This window comes from Rhinoraja longicauda, chromosome 26 (genome assembly GCF_053455715.1).
Source record: "Rhinoraja longicauda isolate Sanriku21f chromosome 26, sRhiLon1.1, whole genome shotgun sequence".
In the NCBI taxonomy this organism is placed as follows: Eukaryota; Metazoa; Chordata; class Chondrichthyes; order Rajiformes; family Arhynchobatidae; genus Rhinoraja; species Rhinoraja longicauda.
In genome coordinates this window covers 1,406,808-1,425,294 of record NC_135978.1, presented here as the reverse complement: position 1 = coordinate 1,425,294, position 18,487 = coordinate 1,406,808, and the positions used below count along the sequence as shown (strand labels likewise).

The 18,487-nt window shown below is 49.3% G+C and overlaps 1 protein-coding gene across 5 annotated transcripts in view; it reads right to left on the bottom strand.

The window, feature by feature from the left end:
• Positions 1 to 18,487, bottom strand: part of ankrd13b (ankyrin repeat domain 13B) — a 112,267-nt gene that overhangs the window by 89,772 nt on the left and 4,008 nt on the right. The gene's annotated exons all lie outside the window — the stretch shown is intronic.

The window sequence follows — 18,487 nt, the reverse complement described above, 5'->3', positions numbered from 1 at the left end:
GCAGCCAGCATCATCAGAGACCCACACCCCCCTGGCCACACTCTCACTGACCCACACCCCCACCCTGGCCACACTCTCACTGACCCACACCACCCTGGCCACACTCTCACTGACCCACACCCCCCTGGCCACACTCTCACTGACCCACACCACCCTGGCCACACTCTCACTGACCCACACCACCCTGGCCACACTCTCACTGACCCACACCACCCTGGCCACACTCACTGACCAACACCACCCTGGCCACACTCTCACTGACCCACACCACCCTGGCCACACTCTCACTGACCCACACCACCCTGGCCACACTCTCACTGACCCACACCACCCTGGCCACACTCACTGACCCACACCACCCTGGCCACACTCTCACTGACCCACACTCCCACCCACACTCTCACTGACCCACACCACCCTGGCCACACTCTCACTGACCCACACCACCCTGGCCACACTCTCACTGACCCACACCACCCTGGCCACACTCTCACTGACCCACACCACCCTGGCCACACTCACTGACCCACACCACCCTGGCCACACTCTCACTGACCCACACTCCCACCCACACTCTCACTGACCCACACCACCCTGACCCACACCACCCTGGCCACACTCTCACTGACCCACACCACCCTGGCCACACTCTCACTGACCCACACCACCCTGGCCACACTCTCACTGACCCACACCACCCTGGTCACACTCTCACTGACCCACACCACCCTGGCCACACTCTCACTGACCCACACCACCCTGGCCACACTCTCACTGACCTACACTCCCACCCACACACTCACTGACCCACACCACCCTGGCCACACACTCACTGACCCACACCACCCTGGCCACACTCTGATCTCGCTGCCACCATCGTTATTCTGCCTGCCTCATCTACCTCCACTGGCAGCCCTGCCCATTGACTAATTTATTTGGCCAATTAAAAAGAAAAATGTTCAAAGATCACAGACCAAAGATCACGTTAGATCGGAAGGTTTAAGAAACATTTGGCCGGGTACATGGATAGGATTTCACTGTGAATTTCACTGTGTAGTTACAGACGTGACAAATAATGTTACAATACAATATGACAGAACGGTATTTATCCCAGGAGGGAAATTGATCTGCCAACATCATAAACACAGACTACATGAAGCGTGAAATTAAAGTGAGGAGTGGAAAGGATTGGGGGTGTGCAAGGGTTGGGGAGATGGGTGGGGGGGAGATGGGTGGGGGGGAGATGGGTGGGGGGGAGATGGGTGGGGGGGAGATGGGTGGGGGGGAGATGGGTGGGGGGGAGATGGGTGGGGGGGAGGTGGGTGGGGGGGAGATGGGTGGGGGGGAGATGGGTGGGGGGGAGGGGAGTCAGTCTACCCCACGACAGAAGGGGGAGGGGTTGTACAGTTTGATAGCCACAGGGAAGAAGGATCTCCTGTGACGTTTTGTGCTACATCTTGTGTGTTCTTAGCTGTTATTGTTGACTGGTCTGCTGGGAGCAGTGCTGGTTGTGCAGTCTCACTGCAGCGGGAAGGAAGGGCCTCCTATATCTCTCCTTCACGCACTTGGGGTGAAGGAGTCTGTCACTGAAGGAGCTACTCAGTGTAGTGACAGTGTCCTGCATGGGATGGGAGACGATGTCCAGCAGCAATGTTATCTTTGCCATCATCCTCCTCTCTCCCACCACCTGCACTGAGTCGAGGGGGCAACCCAGGACAGAGCTGGCCTTCCTGACCAGCTTGTCGAGTCTCTTCCCCTCTGCTGCTGAGATGCTGCTGCTCCAGCAGACCACTCCATAGAAGATGGCCGATGCAACCACCGTGTTGTAGAAGGTCCTTAGCAATGCCCCCTGCACTCCAAGCTGCCCCCATCTCTGTATGGTCCAGGATGGTCTGCAGTTTGAGCAGCATCCTCCCCTCCAAGACCACCCCCTGTGAACAAGGCACCATCGCACCATTGTGTGTACACGTGAGGATCCAGCTGCCCACAGCTCCAACACTGCACAATATCATGTGTTGAGATGATCTGCGGTCTACAACAGCACACAGACCTGCAGCCCTGCCTCGTCCCTCACCACCCTGACAACCACCGCCACTGTTGTGCAGTTTAGTGTATTGTTACCTGTACCAAACTACAGTGAGAAGCTTTTGTTGCGTGTTAACCAGCCAGCGGGACGACTATGTGCAGGAAAGTACTGCAGGTGCTGGTTGAAATCGAAGATAGACACAAAATGCTGGAGTAACTCAGTGGGACAGACAACATCTCTGGAGAGAAGGAATGGGTGACGTTTCGGGTTGAGAAGAGACCCTTCGCGATCCGAAACGTCACCCATTCCTTCTCTCCAGAGATGCTGCCTGTCCCACTGAGTTACTCCAGCATTTTGGGTCTACCACCCGGAAAGACTATACATGATTACAATCGAGCCAGTGGGGTAGATAGTAGTTCACACTGCTCTCTGGTTGTGGTAGGATGGTTCAGTTGCCTGATAACAGCCGGGAAGTAACTGTCCCTGAATCTGGAGGTGTGCGTTTTCACACTTCTGTACCTCTTGCCTGATGGGAGAGGGGAGAAGAGGGAGTGACCGGGGTGAGACTGGTCCTTGATTATGCTGCTGGCCTTGTCGAGGCAGCGTGAGGTGTGGATGAGGTGAGACTGGTCCGTGAGGCTGATGTGGCTGGCCTTGGCGAGGCAGCGTGAGGTGTAGATGGGGTGAGACTGGTCTGTGATGATGCAGCTGGCCATGGTGGGTGGGTATTTGCTGCTTGGTTAATGGAGCTAGCAGATGCTTTGCCGGCAGTGAGAGTATAATCGCTCACGGGAGTGGCCACTGACATAAATGGTTACTGTAATTTCGAGCTCCGATCTATGATGAGATATGCAAACACATCTTCCATCGTTCAGTCACTGTGATTACTCATCCCCTGCATCGGTAATGACCATTATTACCCAGGCCACTCTCTGAACAAATATCTACTCACATTCTGTCCAAAAGCAATTATCACTTTCTTCTACGATAGACACAGAGTGCTGGAGTAACTCAGCGGTTCAGGCAGCATCTCTGGAGAACATGGATAGGTGACGTTTCACAGAGTGCTGGAGTAACTCAGCGGGTCAGGCAGCATCTCTGGAGAACATGGATAGGTGACGTTTCACAGAGTGCCGGAGTAACTCAGAGGGTCAGGCAGCATCTCTGGAGAACATGGATAGGTGACGTTTCACAGAGTGCTGGAGTAACTCAGAGGGTCAGGCAGCATCTGTGGAGAACATGGATGGGTGACATTTCAGGTGGGGACCGTTCTTCAGACTGGAAGCAGCACCTGGTAGATCTCCAGATAGCCAGCAAGGAACCAATGGAAAGCATGACTCAATCATGACCATGTTGCCTTTCACGTGGTTGCCTGATGGTGTAAATAAACACCTGAACAATAACCACCTGGGCTTTCGTTTTGTGAATTCCAAACCCGCAGATTCCAGGCTCTCTGTGGCCACAGCCTTGTTTATAGAGATTCATCCCCACGGACGATCGCCAGGGGTGCCAACTGTCCCGTACGGGACCGCCCTTGTCCCGTATTAGTAGGGCTGTCATCCTCCTCACTCCCAGGCACAGGCAGGTTGGGCCACAGGTCCTGGTTACACACTGTATCACTCTGAATCTGATTCCATGGATAGGTCAGGTTTAGAGGGATACTAGACCAAGTGGACCCGTTGGGCCCAAACCTCTCCTGCATTGGTGCAGCACCCTCTCCTCTCCCCTCCCCTCCTTCCTCACCCCTCCCTCCCCCCTCCACCCCCTCCCCTCCCCTCCTTCCCCTCCCCTCCTTCCCCTCCCCCCACTCGATCCCCCCAACCTCCCTCCCCCCCACCATCCCTCCATAGGAGATAGATATAAACTTTAAAATGTGAATAACTTAAAAAATATAACACCGATTTCAATGAAACTTCTTCCATTAGCACCAAAGGGACGACGGTGAGTAAGGTGGGGCCTAGAATTGTCGCGCTATCGTGTACCGTTTTGGCTGTAGTTCAGGAACAAACAAACAAACAAACGAGAGTTTTAGTATCTAGATGGGCCAAATACAGACAGGTGGGACTAGTGTAGATGGGGCATGTTGGTCGGTGTGGGCAGGTGGGGCGAGTGTAGATGGGACATGTTGGTCGGTGTGGGCAGGTGGGGCGAGTGTAGATGGGGCATGTTGGTCGTTGGGCAGGTGGGACTAGTGTAGATGGGGCATGTTGGTCGGTGTGGGCAGTTGGGGCGAGTGTAGATGGGGCATGTTGGTCAGTGTGGGCAGGTGGGACTAGTGTAGATGGGGCATGTTGGTCGGTGTGGGCAGGTGGGGCGAGTGTAGATGGGGCATGTTGTTCGGTGTGGGCAGTTGGGGCGAGTGTAGATGGGGCATGTTGGTCAGTGTGGGCAGGTGGGACTAGTGTAGATGGGGCATGTTGGTCGGTGTGGGCAGGTGGGGCGAGTGTAGATGGGGCATGTTGGTCGGTGTGGGCAGGTGGGGCTAGTGTAGATGGGGCATGTTGGTCGGTGTGGGCAGGTGGGACTAGTGTAGATGGGGCATGTTGGTCGGTGTGGGCAGGTGGGGCGAGTGTAGATGGGGCATGTTGGTCGGTGTGGGCAGGTGGGACTAGTGTAGATGGGGCATGTTGGTCGTTGGGCAGGTGGGACTAGTGTAGATGGGGCATGTTGGTGGGTGTGGGCAGGTGGGGCGAGTGTAGATGGGGCATGTTGGTCGGTGTGGGCAGGTGGGACTAGTGTAGATGGGGCATGTTGGTCGGTGTGGGCAGGTGGGACTAGTGTAGATGGGGCATGTTGGTCGGTGTGGGCAGGTGGGACTAGTGTAGATGGGGCATGTTGGTCGGTGTGGGCAGGTGGGACTAGTGTAGATGGGACATGTTGGTCGGTGTGGGCAGGTGGGACTAGTGTAGATGGGGCATGTTGGTCGGTGTGGGCAGGTGGGACTAGTGTAGATGGGGCATGTTGGTCGGTGTGGGCAGGTGGGACTAGTGTAGATGGGGCATGTTGGTCGGTGTGGGCAGGTGGGACTAGTGTAGATGGGGCATGTTGGTCGGTGTGGGCAGGTGGGACTAGTGTAGATGGGGCATGTTGGTCGGTGTGGGCAGGTGGGACTAGTGTAGATGGGGCATGTTGGTCGGTGTGGGCAGGTGGGGCCAGAGGGCCAGTTTCCATGCTGTATCACTCTGTAACTCCTTGTGTTTACATAATGTTATTCATCAGAACAAGTGTTATGGATGGGGCCGGTGGGAATATGTTTGGCCCTTGGGATCTAACGCTACGATGCATCAACAAATGATGGCACCGTCCCACAGTGACAACTGTGCCTACACTTGGTCAATTACTGTTCCATCTTGTCCCAAGCCCCGGCATCATGTTGGCCGCTGGAACCTTAGCATTGATTTGAACTAAAGTGCATCATGTGTGTGGACAAGGAACTGCAGATGCTGGTTTACAAAAAATGGCACAAAGTGCCGGAGTAGCTCATTGCATCAGGCCTCATCTCCGGAGAAAACGTAAGAAAAAGGAACTGCAGCTGCTAGTTTATACCTCAGACTGAAAAAGGGTCTTGATCCGAAATGTCACCTGTTCCTTCTCTCCAGAGATGCTGCCTGTCCTGCTGAGTTACTCCAGCATTTTGTGTCTATCTTTAGTTTGGTTTAATTCAGTTTAGTTTAGGGATACAGGCCCCTCGGCCCACTGAGTCCGCACCGCCCAGCGATCCCCGCACACTAACACTATCCTACACACACTAGGGACAATTTACATTTACACCAAGCCAATTAACCTGCAAACCTGCACGTCTTTGGAATGTGGGAAGAAACCAGAGCACCCGGAAAAAACCCACGCAAGTCACGGGGAGAACGTGCAAACTCCGTACAGACAGCGCCCGTGGTCGGGATGGAACCCGGGTCTCTGGCGCTGTGAGGCAGCAGCTCTACCCGCTGCCCCACCGTAATGTGAAGCTCGGTGTGTTCCACTCACAGACAGCACTGTCACCGCGGTTCCCAAACACAGCTTTGTACACAAAGAGAACACTGCACTAAATCAATGTCTCTTCAACTTATCAATGGCTCTCTGTGTGTGTGGACAACGGACAATGATACCAGGAGGATCGCAGCTTTTAAAGACCAGCAGATTCATTCTCCTTGTTTGTCATCCTCCCAGATCCATTCAGCAGAGGGTGAAAACCTCTCTCATTACATTCACAACCAGCGCAAATCATATTTTAATAGCATCGCTGCAAATAGAATTTCGTAAGTTCATAGGTTCTATGAGCAGAATTAGGCCATTCGGCCCATCAAGTCTACTCCGACATTCATTCATGGCTGATCTATCTCTCCCTCCTAACCCCATTCTCCTGCCTTCTTCCCGTAACCCCTGATACCCGTTTTGACCCTGTGATTTAAGGAGTGGAGCTATGGAAATAGGCCCTTCGGCCCAACTCCCCCTTGCCGACCAAGATGCCCCATCTAAGCTAGTCCATCTGCCAGAGTTTGGCCCATATCCCTGTTAACGATTCCTATTAATGTACCTGTCCAATATCTGCTTTTGTACTTGCCTCTATTACATCCTCTGGCAGCTCGTTCCATATACCCACAACCCCCTGTGGGGAACAGTTGCCCCTCAGGCTTTCTATCAAATCTTTTCCCCCTCACCTTAAACCGATGTCCTCAGGTTCTTGATTCCCCTACTCTGGAGAAATAGACTGTGCATCTACTCGATCTATTCCCCTCATGATCTTGTACACCTCTATAAGATCACCCTTCATCCTCCAGCGCTCCAAGGAATAGAGTCCCAGACTGTCCAACCTCACCCTATAGCTCAGAACCTCGAGTCCTGGCAACATTGTCGTAAATCTTCTCTGCACCCTTTCCAGATTAATGGTATCTCTTCCATAGAACGGTGACCAAACTGAGCGCAGAACTCCAGGTGTGACCTCACCACTAAAGGAAAGATCATTTGGTCCATATTTGAACGATAAATTCCTGGACAACTTGAAGCATCGCTCCTTCTATCATGAAGATTGAATACTCGTAATTAATTAGCACATATGGTTTTATTTTCATCGTAGTTTCAAATCACTTAGATAGAGCTGCTGCCTCACAGCGCCGGAGCCCCGGGTTCGATCCTGACTACGGGTGCTGTCTGTACGGAGTATGTACGTTCTCCCTGGGACCACGTGGGTTTTCTCCGGGTGCTTCAGTTTCCTCCCACACTCCAAAGATGTGCAGGTTTGTAGGTTAATTGGCTTTGGTATCATTGTAAATTGCTCCTGGTGTGTAGAATAGTGTCGGTGTGCGGGGATCGCTGGTCGGCGCGGACTCGGTGGGCTGAGGTCTGTTTCCACGCTGTATCTCTAAACTAAACTAAATTAAATGTGTGGGAAGGAACTGCAGGTGCTGGTTTAAACTGAAGATAGACACAAACACCTGGAGTAACAGCGGGACAAACAACATCTCTGGAGAGTTTCAGGTGAGTTTTATTGTCCATATCTCTCGTTTCCCTTAACCCTAACCCATCTGAAGAAGGGTCTCGACCTAAAACGTCACCCATCCCTTCTCTCTGGAGATGCTGCCTGTCCTGCTGAGTTACTCCAGCTTTTAGTGTCTATCTCCCTCCTATTGACTCCATTTACACCTCACGCTGCCTCGGCAAGGCCAGCAGCATAATGTCACACCCTGGCCACTCCCTCTTCTCCCCTCTCCCATCGGGCAAGAGGTACAGAAGTGTGAAAACGCACACCTCCAGATTCAGGGACAGTTTCTTCGCAGCTGTTATCAGGCAACTGAACCATCCTACCACAACCAGAGAGCGGTCATGAACTACTATTTACCTCATTGGAGACCCTCGGACTATCCTTGATCGGACTTTGCTGGACTTTAACTTGCACTAAATGATATTCACGTTATTCCCTTAACCTGTATCTGTACACTGTGGACGGCTCGATTGTAATCATGTATTGTGGTCAGCTAACTGGTGAGCATGCAGCAAAAGCTTTTCACTGTACCTCGGTACACGTGACACTAAACTAAACTGAAACTGCGATATCATATTGTTCTATATTTTTGTTTAGATTCATGCAGTAAAACACTTGCAACCACGGTATTAAAATGATGGCCATGGAGTTTAATGTCTGAGAATGAAGTCTGTTGGTGACAAGTCCCAACACAATGCCTTCAGTTTAAACTGTTATTAAACAATCTTTATACAGTGACAAGGTGTCTGTAATATCGCAATTACGAGTCATCAGGCTGATTTTGTACATGTCCCAGGGTACGACTGATAAACGTTGCATTATCTCCAGTGTGGCTGCAAACACTCATCAACCTTCACCATGGCATTATCACCACGGCAGTCTCCCAGCACAACAGCAGCAACAGAACACACGGTTCACTCACAGCCAAAACCTTGCTTTATTGGCTATCAAAATTACACACCTGGGGTGTCACGGTGGTGCAGCGGGTAGAGCTGCTGCCTCACAGCACCAGAGACCCGGGTTCCATCACGACTACGGGTGCTGTCTGTATGGAGTTTCTACGTTCTCCCCGTGACCTGCGTGGGTTTTCTCCGGGTGCTCCGGCTTCGTCCTACAAGAAACAATAACCTACAAGGGTTTGCAGGTTTGGAGGTCAATTGGCTGCGATAAAAATTGTAAATTGTTCCTGGTGTGTAGGGGCCGATCGCTGGTCGGCACGGACTCGGTGGGCCGAAGGGCCTGTTTCCACACTGTATTCCTAAACTAAATCAAACTAACATAGGACGAGAGGTCATAACCTCAGAATAACATGACCTATTTTCAGAAAGGAGATGAGGAGGAATTTCTTTGGTAGAGGGTGGTGAAACTGTGGAAGTCTTTGCCACAGGAGGCTGTGGAGGCCAAGTCAATGGATATTTTTAAGGCGGAGATTGACAGATTTTTGATTAGTACAGGTGTCAGGGGTTATGGGGAGAAGGCAGGAGAATGGGGTTGAGAGGGAGAGATAAATCAGCCATGATTGAATGGCAGTGTAGACTTGATGGGCCGAATGGCCTAATTCTGCTCCTAATGAACTGAACATTTTTAGGACAAAATACATTGCTTAATTGTAAATATCTTTCATTCTTTCTCCCCGCATAATTCAGTTTAGTTTAGTTTACAAGCAGCACCCGTAGTCGGGATGGAACCCGGGTCTCTGGTGCTGTGAGACAGCAACTCTACTGCTCATAACCCATGGCAATGTCCACCACTCTCTGTAATGTCATCCATTCAGACACACAATAACAAATCTCCATATATTCTACAATGTTGCTCGATGGCTTCAATATAGCAATAATACAATAAATTAATAACCGGTAACCATAACTGTGCAAAACCCAAGTCTGTACTGGTACCAGAGACACAGTCCGCAGAAGATCATAGTTGCTGAGGTTAGCAATGGCCCACCAGGCTCCTGCCTGCCGCAGGTCATGTGTGGCCAGCCCTGGTTGTCCTGGTCCTACTCACCAGGCTCCAGCCTACCGCAGGTCATGTCCAGCCGGCCCTGGTTGTCCTGGTCCTACTCTTGGTCCTGGTCCTGGTCCTACTCTTTTCTCTTCTCCAGCTCTTCACCCCGACTTTCAGTCTGAAGAAGGGTCCCGACCCAAAACCTCACCTATCCATGTTCTCCAGAGATTGAGTCTAGTTCATGGTCACGTGTACCGAGGTACAGTGAAAAGCTTTTGCTGCGTGCTAACCAGTCAGCGGAAAGACAATACATGATTACAATCAGGCTGTCCACAGTGTACAGACAAATGATAAGGGAATAACATTTAGTGCAAGGTAAAGCCAGCAAAGCCCGATCAAGGATAGTCCGAGGGTCACCAATGAGGTAGATAGTAGTTCAGCACTGCTCTCTGGTTGTGGAAGGATGGTTCAGTTGCCTGATAATAGTCAGGAGGAAACTGTCCCTGAATCTGGAGGTGTGCGTTTTCACACTTCTGTACCTCTTGCCTGATGGGAGAGGGGAGAAGAGGGAGTGACCGGGGTGAGACTGGTCCTTGATGATGCTGCTGGCCTTGCCGAGGCAGCGTGAGGTGTGGATGAGGTGAGACTGGTCCGTGAGGCTGATGTGGCTGGCCTTGGCGAGGCAGCGTGAGGTGTAGATGGGGTGAGACTGGTCTGTGATGATGCAGCATGAGGTGTAGATGGTGTCAGTGGAAGGGAGGTTGGTTTGTGTGATGGTCTGGGCTGCATTTGCTGTCTGACCCGCAGAGTTACTCCAGCACATTGCGACTGTCTTTGCAGAGTTTATTGTTGGGCGGTGCTCAAGGAACAGTGAAAGGCATGGACAGAGTGGATACGGAGAGAATGTCTCCACTGGTGGGGAAGAGTCTAGGACTAGAGGGCACAGCCTCAGAATTAAAGGACGTTCCTTCAGGGAGACGAGGAAGAATTTCTTTAGTCAGAGGGTGATGAATCTGTGGAATTCATTGCACAGACGGCTGTGGAGGCCAAGTCAGTGGATATTTTTAAGGCCGACGGTTAGGAGGGAGAGATAGACAATAGACAATAGGTTCAGGAGGAGGCCATTCGGCCCTTCGAGCCAGCACCGCCATTCAATGTGATCATGGCTGATCATTCTCAATCAGTACCCCGTTCCTGCCTTCTCCCCATACCCCCTAACTCTATCCTTAAGAGCTCTATCTAGCTCTCTCTTGAATGCACTTAGAGAATTGGCCTCCACTGCCCTCTGAGGCAGAGAATTCCACAGATTCACAACTCTCTGACTGAAAACGTTTTTCCTCATCTCCGTTCTAAATGGCCTACCCCTTATTCATAAACTGTGGCCCCTTGTTCTGGACTCCCCCAACATTGGGAACATGTTTCCTGCCTCTAACGTGTCCAACCCCTTAATAATCTTATACGTTTCAATAAGATCCTCTCTCATCCTTCTAAATCAGCCATGATTGAATGGCGGAGTAGCCTTGGTGGGGTGATTGGCCCCATTCTGCTCCCATCACTGCTTAGCTTATGAAGGGGCTGCCAGTTGCTGGGCAGAAGGCTTTGTTGACTGGAATGGGCAGTGGGCCCAGAGTGTGGGATCTGAATGCTGTCGTTTCCAGCGCTGAGCTGGGCCAGTTCCGAGCGAGAGATCTCAATGCCAAGCACATCTGTCTCAGCGTGCTATTTACTCGGCCTGTTTTTTCACCCGATTCCCTGCTGAGCTCTCGTGTTTGTGATTTATTTTCAACGCCGTCTTCCCCCATAGGCTTTGTGGCTGAGAGCAGCACCATGTGTGGTATCGGCCGAGGCCAAACCAGGAGCATTTATGTGGGTGCTAATGAGTGGAGACAAGAGATACTAGTGTTACAGAATTCCCCAACCCAGCTGAGCTCCTCCTGCCCAGTGTCCAGCGACACAGCTTCACCTGTGCACACTGACCAGGGGTAGACTGTCTGAAGAAGGGTCTCGACTGGGGTTGCCAACTGTCCCGTATTAGCCGGGACATCCCGTATTTTGGGCTAAATTAGTTCGTCCCGTACGGGACCGCCCTTGTCTCGTATTAGTAGGGTTGCCAACTTCCTCGCTCCCCAAATAAGGGACAAAGGGTGACGTCACCGCCCCGCGCCCCACGTGACCTCACCCAGCCAGCGGCCACGTGCTCCCGGTCCGGGCGGCCGCCATTGGTGGAGCGGGATCACGTGGCCGCTGGCTGGGTGAGGTCACGTGGGGCGCAGGGCGGTCATGTCACCCTTTGTCCCTTATTTGGGAGTGAGGAAGTTGGCAACCCTAGTCTCTACCCAAAATATTACCTACTCCATGTGCTCCAGAGATGCTGCCTGACCCAGTGGGCAGGTGGGACTAGTGTAGCTGGGACATGTTGGCCGGTGTGGGCAAGTTGGGCCGAAGGGCCTGTTTCCACACTGTATCACTCTATGACTCCATGACCCGCTCAGTTACTCCTGCACTTTGTGTTTATCTTTGGTGTAAACCGGCATCTGCAGTTCCTTCCTACATTGTCTGAGTAGGGGTTTCAATCCGAAATGTCACCTATCCATGTTCTCCACAGATGCTGCCTGACCCGCTGAGTTACTCCAGCACTGTGTGAAACGTCACCTATCCATGTTCTCCACAGATGCTGCCTGTCCCGCTGAGTTACTCCAGCACTGTGTCTAAGATGGAAGTGGTTTGCCTGCAATGCTCCCAACAGTAACACCAGTTACCTTCAAGATGTCTGGGTTTTCTCATAAGAAATGTAATGCATGGATTTTGGTTACCATGGAATTTAGTCAGAGGGTGGTGAATCTGTGGGATTCATTGCCACAGACGGCTGTGGAGGCCAAGTCAGTGGATATATAAAAGGCAGAGATAAATAGATTCTTGATTAGTACAAGTGTCAGGGGTTATGGGGAGAAGGCAGGAGAATGGGGTTAGGAGGGAGAAATAGATCAGCCATGATTGAATGGCGTAGATTTGATGGGCTGAATGGCCTAATTCTGCTCCTATCACTTATGACCTTGTGAATCAATCTCTTCCAGCACGAGGCACCACCAGGAGAAGAATAACTTCTGTTAAAAGAAAAATGATTGGAAAGAGTTTTGTGCCTCTATCTCCCCAATGTAATGTCACTCAAAAGATACGTCAACATCACCACCCTGGCCACGCTCTCATCTCGCTGCGACCATCGGGAAGAAGGTAAAGGTGCCTGAAACCCATGACCATCAGGCACAAGAGGCAGTAGGCGTGGTGGCGCAGCGGGTAGAGCTGCTGCCTCACAGCGCCAGAGACCCAGGTTCCATCCTGACCACAGGTGCTGTCTGTACAGAGTTTGTACGTTCTCAACGTGACCTGCGTGGGTTTTCTCCGGGTGCTCCGGTTTCCTCCCACATTCCAAACACGTGCTTGTTTGTAGGTTAATTCGCTTTGGTAAAATTGTAAATTGATTGTAAACTGTCCCTGTAGTGCTAGTGTACTGGGTGGGGGGGGGGAGGGAGTCTGATTAAAGATAGTCCGAGGGTCACCAATGAGGTAGATGGGAGTTCAGCACTGCTCTCTGGTTGTGGTAGGATGGTTCAGTTGCCTGATAACAGCCGGGAAGAAACTGTCCCTGAATCTGGAGGTCTCCTGTTACGGAGATGGTCGAGCGCAAAGTGCAGAGGCAGCAAGACCTGCCAGCCCACAGCTTTGGCTTTTGACTTGCCTTGACTAATAGATATTGAAGAAATAGTGTTGCGTGTGTAAAAGACCACATGTTTTCAATTCAGTGATTAAATAAGCAGAAATAAGCTTTGGCCCCGGACTTACATTGAAAAGTTAAATTGCTTCAGAGTAGACTTAGATGTAAACCAAGATTCTTTATTCCAGAGCAAACTATTTTAGAGTTCTTTGCTAAAGTTTCGTTTTGTTTGGAGATAGAGCATTGTCCCACAGTGTCCACACCAACCACCAACCACCAACCACCCATTCCCACTGATTCTACGTTATCCCACTTTCTCATTCACTCCCAAAACACTGGGGGCAATTTACAGAGGGCCACTTAACCCACAAACCTGCACGTCTTTGGGATGTGGGAGGAAACCAGAGCACCCGGAGGAAACCCATGCAGGTCACGGGGAGAAAGTGCAAACTCCATACAGACAGCACGGCCCGAGGTCAGGATGGAACACGGGTCTCTGGCGCTGTGAGGCAGCAGTTCTACCCGCTGCGCCACCGGGCTGACAGCATCTTTTCAATATGTTTGACTAGATAAACAATATAGGTTTGATAGTTCTGGAGACACTGTTGGACTTCATTGTGAATTTATTTGTGTTTCGTGTGAACAGGCATTATTTTTTCAGGAGGTGTGTATTTGTAGTATTGTAATATGTCTGAATATTTAGACGTTGGAGATTATTTTAAACGTTAGAGAATATTGTTTAGTTTTACAATATTCAGAGAATAAAAACAAGTGTGAAACATTGAACAGTTCGACATTTCCCACTTAAGGTGAAATATTTCATGGCAGGAGACTTACATTATTTACAAATCCCAATTGACAAGATAGTAAGAATGATGGAAGCCCCTGATTAATGTGACCTGTTACAGCTTGTTTTACTCATAGAAAAGACACGACATGTATTCTTGTTGCTAAAGAAACACAATTACCTATTCTGGATCTATCTCATATTTATATTTCAGCAATTTATTAAAGAGCAGCTTAAACAAATTCTGCTTACGTTGTAGGAAAATAACTGCAGATGCCGGTTCAAATTGAAGGTAGACACAAAATGCTGGAATAACGCAGCGGGACAGGCAGCATCTCTGGAGAGAAGGAATGGGTGACGTTTTTCGGGTCGAGACCCTTCTTCAGTCTGAAGAAACGTCACCCATTCCTTCTCTCCTGAGATGCTGCCTGACCCGCTGAATTACTCCAGCATTTTGTGTCTACCTTTCTGCTTACATTCATTAGTTTAGTTTTGAGGTACAGTGTGGAAATAGGCCCTTCGGCTCACTTAATCCGCGCCGACCAGCGATCCCCACACACTAACACTATCCTACACACACTAGCATAAGAAAATAACTGCAGATGCTGGTACAAATCGAAGGTATTTATTCACAAAATGCTGGAGTAACTCAGCAGGTCAGGCAGCATCTCGGGAGAGAAGGAATGGGTGATGTTTCGGGTCGAGACCTTCTTCAGACTGAAGAAACGTCACCCATTCCTTCTCTCCTGAGATGCTGCCGATGCTACTGACACACTAGGGTCATTTCACATTTATACCAAGCCAGTTTACCTACAAACCCGCACGTCTTTGGAGTGTGGGAAGAAACCGGAGCACCCGGAGAAAACCCACGCGGTCACGGGGAGAACGCACAAACTCCGTACAGACAGCACCCGTAGTCAGGATGGAACCCTGCGCTGTGAGGCAGCAGCTCTACCCGCTGCACCACCGTGCCGCCCTCTGTCAATAATAGTTTTATTTGAAAGGAATTCTTATTTAGTGGCATTACCTATTTACCTGAAGGTAGAATGTAAGTGAAGTACAAGACAGGTCGTGTTACCAGATTAGTGTAATGATGGGGTTGAGCTTAATGGCGATGATGTACTGTGATATGACCTGTTCTCAATCTATTGACTGAGAAAAATGCTTCTTTAAAAATTCAAAATTATAATACTTGCCAATTTACAAGATAGTTCATGAAATATTTATGTTACAATTCCTCTTGATGAATATAGATTAAGTCCTCATGCAGCGTCTCTGGAGAGAAGGAATGGGTGACGTTTCAGGTCGAGACCCTCCTTCAGACAGAGAGTCGGGGGCAATGGAAACAGGATATCTAGTCGGTGATATAGAGAGATAGAGAACAAATGAATTAAAGAGAAGCAAAAAAGTAACGATGATAACGGAAAGGTGGAGCCCACAATAGTCCATGGTTGGCTGTGGGGTCGGTGCTAATGTGTTATACAGACAGTGAAACTCAACAGACCGACAGTGAAACTAGAACGATGACTAGGGTGGGGGAGGGATGGAGATAGAGGGTGCAGGGGCTACTTGAAGGTAGAGTCATCAATATTCATACCGCTGGGCTGTGAGCTGCCCAAGCAAAATATCAGTAAGAATGTCATTGTTCCGTGCGGTTAAATGTGACAATTTCACACTGTTGATTCTTGAGCACTTCTCACTGGAGCTGGTCATTTCTGTTACACGCCACAGAGCTGGGTGTCAGGCAATAACAATAATATTTATTTGTGTAGGAAGGAACTGCAGATGCTGGTTTACACCAAAGATAGACACAAAATGCTGGAGTAACTCAGTGGGACGGGCAGCATCTCTGGATAGATGGAATGGGTGATGTTTAAGGTCGAGACCCTTCTTCAGACTGAGTCAGGGGAGAATGAGACAGAGAGACAGAAGGGTAAGGTGAGACAACGAGGGATCAAAGGGGATGAAGTTCAAGGAAAATGTAGAATGGATCAATGTTAGGGAGGGGAAGGTGACAACGAGGCACACAAAGATAATATCAGTCTGAAGAAGGGTCTCGACCCGAAACGTCACCCATTCCTTCTCTCCCGAGATGCTGCCTGACCTGCTGAGTTACTCCAGCATTTTGTGAATAAATACATTTAATCAGGAGGTCAGTCAAATTAGTTGGAGAACTAGGATGGGGGGGGGGGGAGAGAGGGAAAGCAAGGGTTATGAAGGGTTTTCTTGATCCTTGAGCATTGTCACAGAAGATGAAATGGGATTATTTGTATCTCCTGAGTTTGTTTCCTGAAGATAATAGATGGACACAACCACAACAAAAATCATCCCATCTCAGTTTCGGATTGTAATAAATCGGCCAGTCCCTGCCTGAGATTGGATTTTGTCATCGTATAAAACCTGATGAGGTTATTTTTTTTGCAATCAATATTACCCGCTATGTTCCCCACAGATATTAGAATCTCACACAAAACCAGAAGGCCATAAATCACATCAAACGGGGAAAACCAGAATAAAAAATCTACCTCGCCATTAAAATCCGAGAAGAATTTAAATCCCAATTTACACCTTTTTACACAAATGTGGCATCTGTCCAAGTAAAGGCTCCTTCACTTCACTTTACTTTAGTTCATTGTCTCGTGCACCGAGGTACAGTGCAAAGGTTGTGTTGCATGCTAACCAGTCAGCAGAAAGACAATACATGATTACAATCAAACCATCCACAGTGTACAGATACATGATGAAGGGAAGAACGTTTAGTTCAAGATGGTCCAGTACACGTGACAATAAACAAAACTGAACGGAGTGTGAGAGCACCTGGAGAAAACCCACGCAGGTCACGGGGAGAACGTACAAACTCCGTACAGACAGCACCCGTAGTAGGGATGGAACCCGGGTCACTGGCGCTGTGAGGCAGCAACTCTACCGCTGCACCACCGGGCCGCCACTCTGCCTTTGTTACAATTGAATGCATTGCGACTGTTATTTAAGTGCATCATGATTATGAGAAACTGATGCGCAGAATAATTTTATTGTAATAAATAAATGTATTTATTGGAATAGTGCTCGTGTACAGGGATCGCTGGTCGGCACAGACTCAGTGGACTGAAGGGCCTCTTCCGCGCTGTATCTCTAAACTAAATAGAGTCATACATCATGGAAACAGGATGTTTGACCCAACTTGCCCATCCCAACCAACTTGCCCCATCTACGCTAGTCCCACTTGCCCACATTTGGCCCGTATCCCTTTTAAACCTTTCCTATCGATGTACCTGTCCAAGTATCTTTCTAATGATGTTATTGTACCTGGCTCAACTACATCCTGTGGCAGCTCATTCCAGAAACATGGTAAGGATGAGGCAGTTAAAAAAGAAACAAATTAAACCCAATAATTTTCTTTAATGTCTGAGAATCAATTTGCTGAAATTTCAAATGGTGGGAGTGCTGATGCATGAAATGAACTGGAACTCAATGTCAATGTGTTTTGCGCGCTCCAACCAGAAAAATAATCTGAAATAACAAAATAATTCCTAAGAACATCCCTTGCAAACATTCCTGCAGTTGGATTTAACTGTTTAAAATCTACACAAGCAGCAAAATAAATCTTTGGACCATTCAACAACTTAGATGTACGATTTTTTAAAAGATGTGGTAAAGAAGGTTTTTGGTACAGTGGCCTTCATCAGTCAGGGTATTGAGTGTAGAAGTGCGATGTTATGTTGCACAAACAGCTGGAGTCATTCAATGGGTCAGGCAGCATCTCCAGGGAAAAAGAATACGTGACATTTCTAAACGTCGCCCATTCCTTCTCTCCAGAGATGCTGCCTGTCCTGCTGAGTTACTCCAGCTTTTTGTGCCTATCTTCGGTTTAAACCAGCATCTGCAGTCCCTTCCTACACATGTTATGATACAGTTGTAGATGTTGGTGAGGCCACATTAGGAGTACCGTGCTCAGTTTTGGTTATCCTGTTATCGTAAGTGTTATATGTTGTTAAGCTGGATGATTTGTTTTTGTGCAGAGAGGATTTAAGAGGATGGTACCAGGACTTGAGGGCCTAGCTTCAGGGAGAGGTTGGGCAGGCTAGGACTTCATTCCTTGGAGTGCAGGAGGATGAGGGCTTATCTTATACAGGTATATAAGATCATGAGGGGAATGGATGGCATGAATGCACAGAGTGTGTCAACCAGGGTAGGGGAATCAAGAACCAAAAAACATGGGTTTAAGGTGAGAGGGGCAAGATTTAATAGAAACCTAAAGGCAACTGTTTCACTCAGAGGAGGGTGGGTAAATGGAACGAGCTGCCAGAGAAGGTAGTTGAGGCAGGTGCAATAACAACATTTAAAAGACACTTAGACAGTTACATAGGTTTGGAGAGATATGCGCCAAACACCAGCAAATGGGACTAGTGTAGATGGGCATGTAGGCTGGCATGGATGAGTTGGGCCGAAGGGCCTGTTTCCATGCCGTGTGACTCAATGTTATTGCATTTTGAAGGAATTCAGAAATTTATGTAATTTGACAGAATAATTTGGTATTGT